The sequence below is a fragment of the Physeter macrocephalus genome, chromosome 12, assembly GCF_002837175.3.
Source record: "Physeter macrocephalus isolate SW-GA chromosome 12, ASM283717v5, whole genome shotgun sequence".
In the NCBI taxonomy this organism is placed as follows: domain Eukaryota; kingdom Metazoa; phylum Chordata; class Mammalia; order Artiodactyla; family Physeteridae; genus Physeter; species Physeter macrocephalus.
The window spans coordinates 47,302,976-47,316,209 of record NC_041225.1 but is presented as its reverse complement, the minus strand read 5'-3'; the positions used below and the strand labels follow the sequence as shown (position 1 = coordinate 47,316,209).

General features: G+C 38.1%; 1 long non-coding RNA gene across 1 annotated transcript in view; it reads left to right on the top strand.

Moving 5' to 3' along the window:
- LOC114487381 (uncharacterized) overlaps positions 1-2,250 on the top strand; it is a 6,108-nt gene extending 3,858 nt beyond the window's left edge. The window contains exon 3 of the long non-coding RNA XR_003682433.1: positions 1,429-2,250. This is a non-coding gene — a long non-coding RNA (uncharacterized lncRNA). The remainder of the gene's footprint in view (positions 1-1,428) is intronic.
- Positions 2,251-13,234: the final 10,984 nt, after the last annotated feature.

Genomic DNA, 13,234 nt, shown 5'->3' with positions numbered 1-13,234 from the left:
CCACAACAGTGAGAGGCCCGCGTACCACTAAAAAAAAAAAAAAAAAAAAAAAAAAAAAAAAAAAAAAAAAGACCTACATTTTGAAAAGTAGGTAAAATGTAGGAGAAAAATCTGTATGAATAAGGGGTAGGGATTTACTTCATAAAATAAGACTGCAAAAGTGCAAACCTTAAAAGACTAGGTGATTTGACTATATCACAGTGAAGGTTTCTCTTCAATGAAAAATACCATGGAAAAAGTTAACAGGCAGCTGACAAATTGGGAGAAGATAGATATTCAAAAGCAGCCAGGGATTATCTAAAATATGTAAGTAACTTTTGCAAATCAACAAAAAGAAGTCAGAGAATCCAACATAAAAGTGAGAAAAGGATAAGAATAGGTGATTCACAGAAGGGAAAGCCAGGATAGCAAGCACACACAGAAGAGATGCTCAAGCTCACTAGTAATCGGAGAATGGAAAGACAGACAGTGTGATACTGCCGATAGCCTCTGGTTTGCTGGTATATATCTTAAAAACAGCTGGGGGTTGAGGGAGAGTCCTAATTTTTAGTGTTTGCCAATTTCCACGGTACAGATACTCTCACCCCTGCTGATTTCAAGCTACCAGTGTGAAGTCACTGAACAAGAAATTGGGAAGAAATGTGCTCAATCAGCTCTCATGAGTCAACTCCAACACACCACTACTTTACCCATCAGCCTGGCAAAAGTCAGAAAGATAATCCCCAGTACTGGCAAAGATATGGGGAAATGGGAATCCTCATGCACGGCTGATGAGAATTTAAACTACTAAATACATTCTGTAGAGCAATTTGGTAACATTTAGTAAAAAAAAAAATTATCAGCATTCTTTATAACTCAGCAATCACCTTCATAGATATGCCTCAAAGGAACCATTACAAGGGTCCTATAGGAATCTTCTTCATGTGGCTTCCAGGAAGCCAGTTTCTCATTTACTAGGTGATCTCTTCCAGTCCCTGGCTTTAAATACCATCTCTATTTTCATGATTCCAAAATGTCTGTCTCCAGCCCTGAACTTCAGACATATATATTCATTTGCCTACTCAACATCTAATCTAGAGTATGCTCTAGATTAATAGACATCTGTTAATTAATAGGCATCTCAAATATAACCTGTTCAAGATAGGACCCTTACCCATAACCTTCCCATATCAATAAATGGCAACTCTACTCTTCTGTTGGCTCATAGAACCATTCTTTCCTTCTTTCATATTTCTGAATTCCACAAACCGAAGTCCCTTCCTCATTCTTAAAAAAAAAAAAAAAGTTCAAGGTATGATTTATTAATGAAGAAATTTCATCATTACCACTGAAATCCTTACAAATCAATAGTCACCAGAGATCCCAGGAACTTCCTACTGATGCTTCTTGGGCTTTCCTTCCCCTGACCTATCTCCTTTTCTTTCTCAGGACTTCAAGTAGGGACTGCCTGCTGAAACAGACTGCAAACTGAAGACCTCACAAGCCTTATCATCTGAATCTGTGGTTCTCATTCCTTGTTGCACATTCACATCACCTGGATATCTTTCACAAAATACGTAAACCCTAAAGACTCCCTCAGGTATTCTAATTCAACTGATCTCATTTAGATTCAGGCTATTCTATAAGTTTATTCTCTCTTTCATTTGCCTGCGTCCGAAGAAGACAATAACAAATGAATTTTTCAGAACCACCTGTTCCTGTGCAGGGCCCTCCATTTGGCGCCACTCACAAACATCTCGTGACATAACCACTTTTAAGAGTCTTCTTTACAGTCCGACATAAAAGAAGAAGGAACAAAGGGAATTTTTCATGGCATCAGAATCAAAACTGCCACTGTTGCACAAGAGCTCAGTTTTTCATACTGGTCACTCCAGTTTGGGGCCACCAAGACAACTCCAGAAACATCTCTAGCACACAAAGACAGCATCAGGCCAGTTTCCACTAGAATGTTCCTTCCAGTACTGCCCCCGACCCATTGAAACAGACTCTGATCAAGCCTCTAGATATAACTATCATTCTATAGAAATTGAGAGTCATAAAGGAATATCACAGACGACACCAGGAGGATGCAATCAGCCAAATCCAAAATGTGGGAACTTCTACAGGGCAAGTAACCAATTCCAAAAAATAGCTAAGGGGAACTGGTATAAATCAAAAGAGACATAAGAGCTATCTCCACAACCTGTAATATGCATACCTTGTTTGGATCTGGACTCAAACAAAGAAATGTAAAAAAAAACTCTTGAGACAATTGGGGGAAATTTAGTCCAAATTGGATATCAAATGATACCAAGAATTTTTTGTTGATTTTGTTATGTATGATAATGACATGATTTTGTTTTTATTTTAAAAAATCCTTATCTGTTAGAGATTCATACTAAAGAATTTTTGATAAAATGTTTAATATCTGGAATTTGCTTTAATATGCTCCATTATTTTAAAAAAGTGTGTGGTGAGAGGGATAAATGAAAAGAGAATGACAAAATATTGATAAGTATTACAGCTGAATAATAGGAAAATTATTTTCTCCTGCTGTGTAAATTTGAAATTTTTTCCCAATTAAAAGTTTTAAAAGAAGAAGCTCCAGGAGGACAGAAGTTTTCGTCTATTTCTGTCACTGCTATATCCTCAGTAACTAGAACATATCTAGTATCGGGCCCATAGTAAAAATTTAATAAATATTTGTTGATTGAATGGGACTGATTCTTTAAGATTTCAGTCTCAGTAAAGGTAGATTGTTATGTCCAAGGAATTTAGAAATCACAGAAGTTGTCTTTGTATCACATGCATGCACACACTCTAAAGTGGGAGGCATTCATACATCACTAAAGCTACATCAAGTTGTCTTTCCAGCAGCTTTTTACAAAACCAATACAGCTTCATCCCTGTTCACTGTAAATCATCACCTGCTTTAATAACATCTTGATTAGGGGTTGAGAGAATGTCAGACCCACTGGAGCTTCCTGAGAGTGGGTAGAGAGCAGCTTGCACCTTGTCAACAATGGATCAAATGACTCACCTAACAAAGAAAGCCATCCACAGACCAATTAGCTGGTACTGAGTCATGAGAAAGTCTCCTTTGTGACAAAAACAGCATTGATAATAAGATCAGTTCTGACATTCCATATCAAACCATATTTGCAACCACAGGGAACAGTTAAAGTAAAAATAAGTGTGAATTGCTCTTTTAGATTCACACGGGGTTCAACCCAAGAAGAAATTATAGTCTATCTTTTCAAGGCCCATCAAAATACATCACGCAATATCTTTATCATCGTCAAGGTAATACAACCCTAATGCACTACTGAATGACAGGTAGAAAGGCAACCAAACAGCATATTGGTCCATTAAATCACCAGAAAAATACACTGAGTGCCTCCTACCTAAAGGGCAATATGGAGACTACCATAGGGTAAGATTCACTCCTTGTTTTCTAGTAAAGAAGGGAGAATGAACAGCCTGGATTGGAAGCCCAGAATCATCAGTCCCTACCTGTGGAACGCTACCAAATCACTTCACCTCTCTGAGCCTTAGGTTGCTCCTTTATAAAATGAGATAAAGAATGCTTGCCTCCATGTGATGCCATGAGCACAAGACCTGATGCAGAGTGAGTGCTCAAAAATAGCTGGTTGAAAACTCTAGTGTGTGGTCGTAAGACACAAGCAGGAGAAAAGAACATCAACTGCCGGCCAAAGAAACAGTGTCAGTAGACTAGGGATTTCCCAAGACAGAGAGCCCAATGCAGGATGAGGTGGTCTGGAAAAGCTTCAAGGAAGAGATATATCTATATATTTTTTTAAATTTTTATTGGAGTATAGTTGATTTACAATGTTGTGTTTGTTTCAGCAAAGTGAATCACTTATACATATACATATATCTGCTCTTTTTTAGATTCTTTTCCCATATAGGCCATTACAGAGTATTGAGTAGAGTTCCCTGTGCTATACAGTAGGTCCTATTATCTATTTTATATATAGTAGTGTGTATATGTCAATCCCAATCTCCCAATTTATCCTTCCTCCCCCCTTACCCCCTGGTAACCATAAGTTTGTTTTCTACATCAGTAATTCTGTTTCTGTTTTGTAGATAAGTTCATTGGTACCCTTTTTTTTAGATTCCACATAAAAACGATATCATATGATATTTGTCTTTGTCTGACTTACTTCACAAGGAAGGAGATATACTTTGAGCTAAGTGGGGAGGATAATGAGATCCAGTGATATAAACGAGGAGCTTGCATTTACCAAGTGCTTAGCATATGCTGAGCGTTGTTCTAAGCACTATCATGAATTATTGTACCCCTGAAGGAGAAATATTTTAGTTGCATTCGCTAGTTGGAGAAATCAAGGCATAGAGTAGTTAGGTGACTTGCCCAAGATCACGTAGTTAGTAGCAGAGCCAGGATTTGAACCCAGGCAGTCTAGTGCAAGAGAGTAAATATTTAACCATGACGCTTTGCAAGAGAAAGGCTTGGAGGCTAAATGCACATTTGGAGGAGAGTAAAGAGTCTCGCTGGAGTAGAGTCTATGGTGCCTACTGGTTGGAGATGAGCTGGGAAGGTAGGTTGGGGCTAGACAAGGAGTGGTTTCGAATGTCACAATAATAGGCTGAGAGACTATCCTGTTGGGATGAGGAAAAGCCACCTGAGTTGCTAACGAGGGAAAAATGAAGGAATCTGTCAGCACTCTTCAAAACGGAAACCCCGCCTAAACTTTATGTCCCATATCTGATATACTCTCTTAAGAAAAGCCTGAAACAAAAGCATATTTTAAAATTCAAGCATTTTAAAGTGAAATTAAGCACCTAAGAGTAGTTACCTTGAGAGTCTTAGCTTTTATCAATTCAATCTCTATAGATTTTTTAAAATAGCAAATGATTTTTATAAATGATTTCTCCACAGACAGCTTAGGTTTTATATTTAATATGTGCTCAGTAATGACCTGCGTTCAAAATGGAGCTGAGACAAGTTTTACAGGTGACCTTAGGGGATGGAAACCTACTCTTTCTGCGTTTCACATCACACTTCATCAACCACTTTGCGGCATAAGAGTAACGCACGTATCATCTTTTTAACCACTTGGCTATTACGTAGTAATGTAAAAATATATTAATTTTTTGGATATGTGCCCATTGCACAAAAGCACAGTCCCAGCAAAAAAAATAAAAAACAGTCACTCAGCTTTCTTGGGTGCTGTCCATCCAACAAGGTGCTGATGTTTCTCCAGCTTCACCCATGCCCTAACTCAGAATTCAAAGCAGGGAGTCTCTCAAGGTTCAGCTTGTCAAGTGAGGCAGCACACGCCTACTAAGGAGCTGCATTTCACCAGTTTAGAGGAATCGTTGCTAGTAACAATAGCCTAGCATCTTTGCAAGCAATGGCCAGAGACATCATGGACACTGTGTGTCTCTGTTGCAAAGACTACTGGCCACGCTCAGATCTCTGATGCATCTGAGATCGGGCACCTCCTAGCACACTGGTCCACACAGTCCTCAGCTCCTGCCATCCAAAGAGGCCCAAGAAAAGAGGTGTGACCTGTGAGGGGAGCTCCTGGTCCTCATTTGTCAAGCATCTACTAAATAATTCTAAGTATCATAAATGCCATTAGATACTGCCCTGTCCTCAGGGAGCTTATAGTCTAACTGAGAGGAAAAAAATTAAAATTCTCCAAAGAATGGGAAGCAGGATAGAATCCCGGGCTTTGAAGTCAGAATATAGGGTTTGCCTGGAACCGAGAGTGTTCCCGGGTTATGGCACTTTCAGTTTTAAAACAAGAACAGTGCCAGGGATACCAGAATAAGTTGGTCACCCTACAGACAGATGAAAGTTCAAGTTTAATTACCTTTGGGACCTTAACAAATAAAATAACTTCTCAAAGTCTCAGATTCCTCATTTATAAAATGAGTATCAGAGTAGTACTACTGTACCACATATTCTAAGAATTCAATAAGCTATTGTATACAGAGAACTAAGCACAGTGCCTAATATTGAATAGTTGATCAATAAGTGTTAATTCTGTATATACAATAAATAATACAAGATAGCATATAATGAAAGACAAGATAGCATATAATGAAAGAGTGAGTTCAATGCAGCCAGGCAGTGAGGGGACTGGGAAACTCAGGGCAACTTCCCTTGGGGTCTGTGTCACTATTTTGGACCTCCCAAGCAAGTTACTTTTTCCTGATATGTGTACATGAAATTCTACTCTTGTAGCAAATGAAAAAGGTACAGACCCATTTGGTAGCTTTTCCCCAGAAGGGCAGTGCTTCTCCTTAGAAACACTCCCTGGCATGAGCCTGTAACTCTGATTCAAAGAAGCAAAGGGTTCAGAATACCTGCCTTGAGGTATATGTGAAACCAAAACCCAATGATCCTAAAAGAACCAGACCCCAAAGATCTGCTTAGAAACTCAACTCTAAGCATTTTATCAGGTTCTGATTGCTCACACTGACATTCTTTTTTTTTTTTGAATTTTATTTTATTTATTTTTTATACAGCAGGTTCTTATTAGTTATCTATTTTATACATATTAGTGTATATATGTCAATCCCAATCTCCCAGTTCATCCCACCACCACCACTCCCCCCCGCCACTTTCCCCCCTTGGTGTCCATACACACTGACATTCTTCAAGGTCATTTCCCACCTCTGCCAAGCGTGATAAAGCCCACCCTTTCCAGACTGCCCTCTGCATCCTTGTGCATGCCATTTCTTCTGCTTACACTTTGCATCCAGTCAATCTCTATCTTTCCAAATCCTGCTACCCTTCCAGAGCCTTCCTACATCTCACCTCTTCCGTGGAGAGCTGGCTCCCTATCTACTCCAAACTACTACTCCTAATTTCTCCCTTTCACTTAAGGAAGGACACATATTAAAACCCAACTGTAAACTATTTTGTATTAGTTGCTCATATGGAGGCATTTTGTTCAGCCTTCCCAATGAGGTTTGTAGATTCCATGAGGGCAGGAATTATTTCTTTTTGCCTAAAAGCAGTCAATACCTACTTTCTGTATTAAATTTTAAAAATTAAAGTCATAACAAATGTATCACACTAGTGCAAGATGTGAGCAGAAACTGTGAGGGGCTTGAGAGGCTTATAGGAATTCTCTATACTGTATGCTCAATTTTCTGTGAACTTAAAACTGCTCTTCAAAATTGAGGTCTACTAATTTAGAAATGTTTAATTTAATATCTTTCTCCAAATCCCGAGTTCCGTCCTCTCTTTCAAGAGACAGAAGGAAGCAAAGAGAGAAAGGGGCAAAGAAGACATTTGAAAGATAGACCTACATATAAAAGTCAATTGCTTTCCTATATATTAACAATGAACAAATGGAGTCAAAATTAGAAACACAACACCATAAACACTAGTACCAAAAAAAAATCTATATGAGGAAAACTAGAAAATTCTGATGAAAGAAAGAAGATCTAAATAAATAGAGAGGTATTCCATGTTCATGGATAGGAAGACTCAATATTATTAAGATGTCAGTTCTTCCCAACTTGATCTATACATTCAATGCATTTCCAATCAAAATCCCAGTAAATTATCTTGTGGATAAGAACAAACTGATTCTAAAGCTTATATTGAAAGGCAAAAGGCCCAGAATAATCAACCCAATACTGAAGAAGAACAAAGTCACAGGACTGACAAGACTCAACATAAAGACTTAACCATAACACTATAGTAATCAAAACAATGTGGTATTGGCAAAAGAAAAGACAAATAGATAAATGAAACAGAATAGAGTGCCCCAAAATATACCCACACAAATAGAGTCAACCAATCATTGAAAAAGGAACAAAGGCAATTCCATGTAAAAAGGATAGTGTTTTCAACAAATTGTGCAGGAACAACTGGACATCCACATGCAAAAAAATTAATCTAGACACAGATCTTGCACCTTAAACGAAAATTAACTCCATATAGATCATAGACATAAATGTAAAATGCAAAACTGTAAAACTTCTAGAAGATAATAACATAGGAGAAAATCTAGGTGACCTTGCATTTGGTCATAACTTTGTACATACAACATCAAATACACAATTCATGGAAGAAAAAATTAACAAACTGGACCTTATTAGAATTAAAACCTTCTTCTATGCAAAAAACCCTGTTAAGAGAATGAAAAGGCATCGATAGACCAGGAGAAAATGTTTGCAAAACACATATCTGATGAAGGACTTGTACCCAAAATATACAAGAACTCCTAAAACACACCAATAAGAAATCAACCCAACTAGAAAAATGGGCAAAATATCTGAATAGCCTTGACCACAGAAAATATATATACAGATGGCAAGCAAGCACATGAAAAGATGCTCAACATTGTAATCTATTAGGGAAGTGTAAATTAAAATGAGATATCACTACAAACCTATTAGAATGCTAAAACCCTAAACAATGACAGTACCAAATTCTGGCAAGAGTTTGGAACAACCGGAAGGAACTCTCATTCATTCGTTGCCGGTAGGATTGAAAAATGGTACAGCCACTTTGAAACACAGTTTAGCAGTTTCTTACAAAGCTAAGTATAGTCTTACCACATGATCCAGCAATCTCATTCCTAGGTGCTTACCCAAGTGATTTGAAAACATGTCCATACAAAACATGCACATAAATGTGTATAGCAGCTTTATTCATAATTACAAAACAATTGGACACAACTAAGACATCCTTCAATAAGTGAATGGATAAACAAATTGTGGTACTTCTGTACAATGGAATATTATTCAGCAATAAAATGTAATGAGCTATCAAGCCATGAAAAGACTTGGGGGAATCTTAAATAGATATTGTTAAGTGAAAGAAGCCAGTCTGAAAAATCTACAATACTATATGATTCCAACCATATGACATTCTGGAAAAGGCAAAACCGGAGACAGTAAAAAGATCATTGGTTGCCAGGGGCTGGGGAGGGAGAGAGGAAAGGACAAATATATGCAGCATGGGGATTTTTAAGGGCAGTGGAATTTTTTTTTATGATATAATGACGAATACACAACATTATACACTTGTCAAAATGCATAGACTGTACAACACAAAGAATGAACTCTAATGTAAACTATGGACTTTAGTTAAAAGTAATGTATCAATACTGGCTTATCTATTGTAAAAAGGAAAAAAATAAAAGGTGGATTGTGAAGCATTTTTCATGCTCTATTCAGGTTTTTAAGCGCTGAACTGACTTTTTGATGCTATTAGGTAGGAAAGGATGCATTTATGTAAAACAATTTGTACCTAAATTGCCTCACAGTATATGTCCAGTTACTGAAACCCATGTTAATTTGTCCAAAATAATAGTATGCTTTGTCCAGCATGCTCACCTGTGCCTTAGCAAAAATGAGACTTCACCAGAGGCCTAGGCGGGGCACAAGATTCATTTTATGATGGAACTTACCCAAATCATGTCACGGTCTTCTTAATGTCATCCAGAAAAAATTTTTTTCAATTTCTCATGGGTCTTCCTCAGCAAGAGCACAAATTGTTTAGAGTGTTGGCTGGGAATGTATGGAAATAGGTGTATTCATAATGGGCCCCCTTGGGCCCATATGCAGATTCCAGCTAGAGAAAGCCTGGGTGGTGGTGGCAAGCTTTGACTTGCCTCCCTGGGGTGGAGTCCTCCTTTAAGTGTACTAGCCTGCTTCTCTCTACAGGCAGCAAATACACAATAATGACATTGCCTGTGGTGCTATGGATACCAGATTTAAAGGGCCAGAGGCCATTAGCTATGACCCTTAACCTACCTCCTATGCTCCAGCAGCAATGGCAGAGGAGGAAGAATCGTTAATGGGGCCTGGCCCTTCACTTCATGGCAAGGAAGAAGGCTGGGAAGCCGAAGATACACTCCCAAAGAGAGATGGGGGAACCAATACCCCAACTCATTCTTCTCCCTCCAAGTTCCTGCCAATGCCTCTCAAAGGTGGGAGCCCTAGGGCCCTGCCCACCCCCCAGGGTACCAAGGCTTGGCAGTGGGTCTAGAAGGGGCAAACAGAAGCTATTCAGAACAACCTGCAATTTCATACTTCCCCCTTTTAGAATCATAAGGTTATAATCTGGACTGACCCGCTTCAGAACTTCAAAAAATGTTCTTGTTCCACCAACAAGCATTAGCTCTGCTTTCTAATATAAAGAGAACATTTTGAAGAGAAATTTGAATATATTTTGTCATGATTTCTGATGATAAGACATCGTGTTGACTTTTTGCACTGCAGCCACAGATAAGCAATAACTTGGAAGAGCAGCCCATAATGATCCCATGGTCTGTTCTTGAGATTTTACTGATACCTGGCTGCCTGTAAGTATTGGAGCCCGTACAGATTTCACAGTTACTGACTCAAGTGTGCAAAAACGTAATTTTCTCTATTCTCCTATAATTGAGTGTAATTTCAATTTATAATTGAGAAAATTTAATCTAGTCACTCTCAGATAAATTCATTTGAAATCAGTCATTTCTTAGTCAATTCAAGCTTATAATTCAGTCACAATTAGGTTGAAAACGTCCTCTCTTTTATCCTCCCTGCCCTCTCCTCTTCCCTGGAACTGATCTCAGCTCTCAAGGGCTTATCCTATGAGCCCACTTCTTGGTCTTAATCTGTGCTGTCTGGTTCTGGGTGTAGCAGATGACACATGCTCCCTTGAGAGGTCTGCGGGACACAAGGGGGTTCCCATTAATTCTCTCCATTAAGAGGGCAGCTCCGTCCTCACCTGGTTTTCATACTTCATCCTGGGCCAACCCCCCTGGCTCTCTCTCTTTCTTGGCTAAATTTTCTCTACACAGAAGCCTTCAGGACACTGTGGGTGTCCTCTTATGCCACTCTGACCTGTGGGACACTGGGTCTGGAAAGTCTTTTATCCTCTTGTACCTAGACATGCCACACCACCATTCCTACTCACCACATCAAGATGACCTGAGGCACTTCTCCCCAAGGCTTGCTGGCTTGCTCTCTCCCCAGCCTCAGGCTGTGGTCCAGGGAGGGGGCACAAGTACCTCTTCTGTCAGGACCCTCCAGATAAGGCCTTGAGATGCACTGAAGAAATCTGATGCATATAAGGAAAGAGAAAAGCACATTCATTGACCTGTCACATCCCAGTCTGCTGCAGTATTGTCTGGTTTATTTCCATTTACTATTTTACCTTGTAAGGTAATACTAACAGTCATTAGATTAATTTTATTTCATAACTGAAATTGACCAGAAGAAATTTCTAAACAAGATTGTTTCAAAAATATTTTGGGGAAATAGCTACTTGTTGGAATATATGTTTATGGCTACCCCAGCACTCTACGACCCCAAGTCCCCCATTCCCCCACTCCTGACGACTTATTTAGATATGTAAATTACTGAAGGATGGTGATCAAATTAGTCTCCTTACTTAATAATCACACTTCTTATCCTCATAAACTTCAAAGCTCATCTCTCACTAAGTGCTCACATACACATTTTCAAGTCATCCCACTGGTTTGTCGTTTTGTGACCCCAAAGAACTTAGTATCATACATCAGCCAGTTCACTTCCATCTTGAGAGTTCTTTAAAACATTAAAACCAGTCCCAGAAATCCTTACAAGAGGCTATAAGTTACAGTCATCCATCTTGAAATGTGTCCATTGTTAGCTGTTTCTGAGACAAAGCTCAATCTAGTCAAGCCATGTCCTCCCATTTCATGGGGTCTCAACTTTAAAAATAATAACTTCCTAATAATAATAACAACAATAATAATAATTTCCTGAATATAAATTTGTCCAGGTATTTTACAAAGTATAAATTTAGCATTTCTAACCATGACGACAAAGATAGAAATTACAAAAAGACTGATAGAGTTGATCGTGTAAAATGAAAACTTCTGTACCCCCCAAAATACCATAAACAAAATTAAAAGGCAAAAAAAAAACAAACCCGATGGCAATATGGCAACTTATAAGACCAGTCAAAATGTTAATATTTAAAAATTAATAAAACAAAGGTAAACACCTCATTTTTTAAAAATGAACAAAGGATGTACAAGTAATCCCTGAAAGAAAATATGCAAATGACCAACCAAGTAGATAATTTTAAAAATATACCAACTTTCTAATAAACTCATAAATGCAAATTAAAATGAGATGCCATTTTTCCTCTTTAAGATCAGCAGATTTTTTTTAAAAGGGTAATACCGATGTCGGCAAATTTGCAGTAAAGTAGACACGTATTCACACTGCTGCTGAGAATGTAAACTGGCAAAATATTTCTGGAGAATAATTTCACAGCTTGTACCAAAAGCCTTAAAAGTATTTATATTCAGGGGGAGCATAACTCTCTTCTCCCTGAGTGGCTGCCCAGAGTACTTCCAAAGAGTAGAGAAAGTTGGGGGGAATAACTTTACAGTTGAACAACCTGACACACACTGCGTCAGCCAGGTCAATACCAACATCATAATCATCGACATCAAGGTCTACATCAACAGTCATAAATCATGTTGACAGTACATATTCTTGATATGATGTAATAAAAATGGCATATTACCTCTGTGATCTTCCTCTCAAAACCCCACAGCCCCGATCTAACCATAAGAAAAACAGTCACTCCCATTCTCCCAAATCCTCAGCCCCTGGCAACCATTAATCTGCTTTCTGTTTCTGTGGATTTGCCTCTTTTGGATATTTCATATAAATGGAATCATAGATGACCTTTTGTATCTAGCTTCTTTCACTTAGCATGTTTTTAAGGTTCAACCATGTTATAGCATTATCAATACTTCACTCTTTTTATGGCTAATATTCCAATGTATGGATATATCACATTTTGTCTATCCCTTCATCAGTTGATGGACATTTGAGTTGTTTCCACCTTTACCTATAGTGATATAGTGCTATAGTGAACAGTGAATAGTGCTGCTATGAACGTTCATATACAAGTTTCTGTTTAAACATATTGCTTCTATAATAAATAAAAATATGCCTTTCTTAAAAAAATAGTCTTGTCTTTTAGTCTTGTCAGGCTGCCATAACAATATACCATAGACTTGGGTGGCTTTAACAACAGAAATTTATTTTCTCACAGTTCTGGAGACTAGAAGATCAAAGTTCCAGCTGATTGAGTTCAAGTATTTTAATCATCACCTGCCTTAGTTGTTCTTCAGAGTCAGCCTTGGATAATTAATCTCTCTGAAACATTATTATAAATACTTGGCAGTTTGGGGGAAGGCTATTTTTGTCTTAGTAATCCCAAATTTATACAAGGAATGCATTCAAAAAA